This window comes from Coptis chinensis, chromosome 7, assembly GCF_015680905.1.
Source record: "Coptis chinensis isolate HL-2020 chromosome 7, ASM1568090v1, whole genome shotgun sequence".
NCBI lineage: Eukaryota > Viridiplantae > Streptophyta > Magnoliopsida > Ranunculales > Ranunculaceae > Coptis > Coptis chinensis.
Genome location: NC_141462.1, coordinates 22402660 through 22407204, shown reverse-complemented (window position 1 = coordinate 22407204; position 4545 = coordinate 22402660). Strand labels below are relative to the sequence as shown.

Sequence of the window (4545 nt, the reverse complement as noted above, 5' to 3'; positions counted from 1 at the left end):
TCAAGTTGACAATGCATATGAAACTATGCACCTCCTATATGCGTAAATTGGTGCCCATAGCCAAAAGCTTAGAAAGAACTTATCAAAGTTATAACTTGATCACATTCATGAAGGTACAGATCAAATAAGAAGACAAAAATAGCAAAAAACTAATAGATTTTGAACTAAATTGTACATGTAAATGCCAAACCATTAAAAAACCTCGTGTCATAAAGTTATCACCAATGAAACAATAAAATAAGGCTAAACATCAAGTAAATCAAGCAGCGTTGCCGGTGTCGCAAAAGGAATGAAGAGCTAGAGACTACGAAAATATCAAAACCAGAGTAGAGCTACCAAGAAAGAGAACAAGGTGACAAGATGTGTAAAGGGCCTTGTCATTAGTTTTCAGAGCTTGAATGGAGATCAATACTACAGAAGAAGCAAGGGCTCAATGCAACATCGGGAATAAGTCCACTAGTGATGTTGTTGTTAGGATACGAACACAAGAGGGCAGGGATGAATGGTTGTATTGTCACTCCCATGTTCTCGTAAAAAAGACCAAATACTTTGCTGATCGGCTGTCAGAGAATTGGCCCACGTGCAAGATCTTGGACTCCCGGCACTCGCGTCGAAGTGTCCGCCAAGAATCTGGTTTGACCACCATGTTTCATTACTACGTCTCCTCTATGTTGTTTCGATGGCTCGATGCCCAACACATGCCATGGTGTTAGAAATGCCATTGGTACCCTTCAAGTGGGCTGTCCGAACTTGGTTGTGAGGACATTATTGGTAAGTGTGTTGAGTACTTAGAAGAGGCAGTCCTGGGAGGAGGCTGAGGAGGAGGAGATTCTTAAAATTACACCCGGCCTAGGAGCTCAAAATTTGAACCAATCCTTGCCCGTCTCCAACGGTTAATCCTACAGCCATCAAGGAATTTTTATGTCGCCTATCCGTTTTGCCACATCTTAGCCTTCTCCTTCCATGAATGATCCGAAATCCTCCGCTCAAGAGCAACTTGAGTATATGCTTCTGAAGATGATGATGCCCCACTTGTTGCAGCCAACGACAAGATAAAAAGTGAAATGAGGGAATGCTCGAGAAGTTTACTAAACAGATTCTATGGCCCTCATCGGAGTCGTTTAAATGAAAGTCCGGGGCCTAGTTTTGGACCACGAGATAAGTTACCTGGAACGGGCAGTCCCTTCTTCTTGATTTAGCTTGGGCATGCCAAATTTTAACTAAATTGGAAACATTGAGAGAATTTGTAATAAGTTGGGTGGAAGCATCAGAAAACATTGTGAAGGCCGTTGAGGTTCAAACTCCGGATCTTTGACATGCTTGAGGCGATGGTGAAGGTCATTGAAGTTCGGCTAAGGTTTTGGAGGCAATTGCATATGGTACTGTGATACTCCCAATTTGTTAAAAGGCTTCACATGGTAAAGGTTTGGCTTCCATTTGTAAGAATGATGAAACCTTTAGTTGATTCTACTACAATCAATGATGACGATTATCCGCCATTCAAGATGGATGGAGAGCTATGGCAAAGTTTGGAATCAGCATTTGTCTCAATCTTTATGCGTTACCTGGGGAGATCAAGTGAAGATCTTGACCGATTGGTTGAGGAATCGATTACATTAGGTATCCCGACTTGGTGAGGCATTTGAGGTGTGGTGTTATAGGTCTAAAGTTGCAAAGAGAAGGCTTGGCGATCTCCCAAGTGTTACCAACTCATCCATGACAACATCTTCATATCGACCAACTTTGAGCTCCTAAACTCTAATACCGGGTTGGAAGATGCGGTGCCTTGTAATCCTCATTTGCTAAATGTTGATTAGCTTCAACTACCATGAGTAATGGAGATCAAGTAACTAGATTGATGGAACACCGGAATGGTTTCTCTTAGAACTTTGATATCCGGGCGGGCGTGTCAAAGGGTTCAAATGCCATCGTTTTCCATCGATGACTCGACCTAGCAACTATAGATTTGGAGCCAATCAGGTATGACCGTGTGTCAAAAGTGTGTCGAGGAGAAAGGAAGGAATATTCAGCTGATTCCTTTCCAATGAGAACTAGGGGAGGCTGCCGCTGCTTCGTCGCGTTTCGGATGTAAAACTGCTATGTCCGGCGGCGAAGAGGCAAAGAAAAGCGATGCCACCGGGAAATTTGGTTCCCGGAGCAAAGCCGCTGCCAAGGGATTAGACGGAATAAAATTTGAACGGAGATAATAGATTGGGGTTCCGGGCTGAGTTGTAGTAGGTGCCTTCCCCGCCCGTGTACACCTCATCAGTCATTTTACTATGAAGAATTCAAATATTAATAAAAGGAAAAACAGAAAAAAAAGGCTTCATTCGACAAAAGCAGAGGAAAAGGACCGGCCGTGGATAACATGGTTCGACATGAATGATTCCCCACAAGGTGCCTGAAACTCTCATTTTGACAGTGGAAGTACATCCATATTGTAAAAGTTTCATTCTCCGGTGCCCAATTCCTACCTTTTGCTTGGTGATTTGACTTTCGATTGAGGAGCGGGCTTCTTCGCTCTCCACGCAGCTTGATTCGAGATCTAAACTCGCTCCTGAAGTTGGCTTAAAGATCATAAACATATGGCAGCCTTATTTTTCTCTAAACACATTAGAAAAGGAAATGGAGTTGAAGTGCTGGACATCGAACTATAGCCGCTACCAAATTTTACAATACATACCAAGGTGGCTTTTCAATCTTGTTGATAGACCGCATTGACTTTGAATGAACTGAATTCAACACAGCCCTTCTCAAGTCTATAGCTAGACAAGTTAGTAGCCCAAGCTCAATAGCTTTCAATTCCTGGAACAAGATAGATCGAGTTCGTACATGCACTCAGTACCAGTAAAAGCTGAAACAACTCTACCCTCACCTTTCAATACTATACTACTACAATTGCTATTACCACCACCACCACGAACAAGTCCACTTGACATTTTTTTTTTCTCTTAGCAACTCAAACCCAAGAAAACAATCTCTGTATCAAATCTATGTTCTGGTCATGCAGTAATAATTACTATAGACTGTGAAAGAGAAGTTTTTAGGACTTATAACAAGATTGCTTTTTCTTTTTCTAGTATGGTTTAGGCCAATAAATGTATGGGTCATAGATTCTGCTCTTATCCCCTTGAACTTGTAATGTTTTTATCCTTATTCTAAGTAAATTATTACTGCTGTGGTCAGTGGAGAGTGGGATTATGGTCAAGTGAAGAGGCTGCAAAGGACAAAGAGGGGAGTGCGATGCGAGGCAAAGATGCTTTCTTTTGGGAAAAGCAATGATGACACTAAAAACAGAAATCGCCTAACCTTTATCCTTGTCCTAACCTTTATCCTTCGGCTATTCCATCTATCCTTTACTCTTGTTTAATAGGGGCTCGGGGAAAGAACCTAAGCTCAAAAACAAGCACTACCGCTTGAAAGGAACAAAGGGCTTAGATGGATAGGCTAGGATCGGGAAGGTTGGAAGCTCAACCATCAACAAAATGCTTTCGAGGGAAGGGCTGGGCTCTAGAATAGCGTTTAAGCCATGCATGTTGAACCGGCTCTTTTAAGGTAACATATGAGACCGATCAAGTGTAGGAATTAGTCTTTGGTTATCCGACGCCTTAAAGGTTCGGACAAACCAAGCTTTCAAGGAATTATCAATGCCTCGATGTGTACACCTAATTGTCAATCATATATCCCTAATTGTGTGAAAAAAGAAAAAAAACCCAATACATCATTAATGTAAGATAAGATACCAATATTTCTTACTTGCTTAAAGTTTTCAAACTACATTACCATTGAGAACCTCCACTGAACTGTAGCATCCAAGCCTCCATCCTAGCTTGAACGGCCAAAACCTCTTCCAATTTAGTTCTTTGGGATACCATTTCAGCAGATGAGCTCGTCATTCGTTTTTCACTTCCTCGACCCTCGTCCTTTGTACTTCCTCTTCAAAGATTGCTCCTTTGCACTTCCTCCTCTAAGTGAATGGATCTCATCCTTCTAGCTGATGGTGGCATGACACCATGCCCAAGGCCTTTACAATATCCAGATCTTACACCCAATCTTGTACTAAAAATTTCATCCTCGGTCTTTGGCTCACCACCACTACGCTTCAAACTCAACTTTAAGTTGTCGATCCGTTACGTAAGTTTAAACTAGGGATAAATATATGAAATTAAAGTGCAATGGTAAAAGCAAGTAAGAGTCATTTAACTTACATAATTTTCCTGAGCTCGGGACTAGTCCATCCCTTACTACTAAAGTGGGTTCGACGGTAGAATTCAATCTTTCCCACGGTTTGTTGGGTTTTGAGTCGTCTGAAAAATATTGAAAAACGATAATTTATTTTAAATAATAGTACACAACTCCAAAGCAACATAAATTATGTAAATAAAAATATACCGATTCCTCGAAGAAATGTAGAAATGACTTTGAACCAAAGCCAATGGTTTGTTGAGAGCTTTTGCCGATTACTTGAATTACGCTGCCGCTAATTTTCTCAAGTAAAATGAATATTGTATTACAAGTTGTATTTGAATAATATAATCATATAAT

The 4545-nt window shown here is 41.0% G+C and overlaps 1 pseudogene; it reads left to right on the top strand.

Annotated features, from left to right (window-relative positions):
• Nucleotides 1-300: 300 nt before the first annotated feature.
• On the top strand, nt 301-1755 carry LOC147486636 (BTB/POZ domain-containing protein At3g05675 pseudogene; annotated as a pseudogene).
• The last annotated feature ends 2790 nt before the right edge of the window (nt 1756-4545 follow it).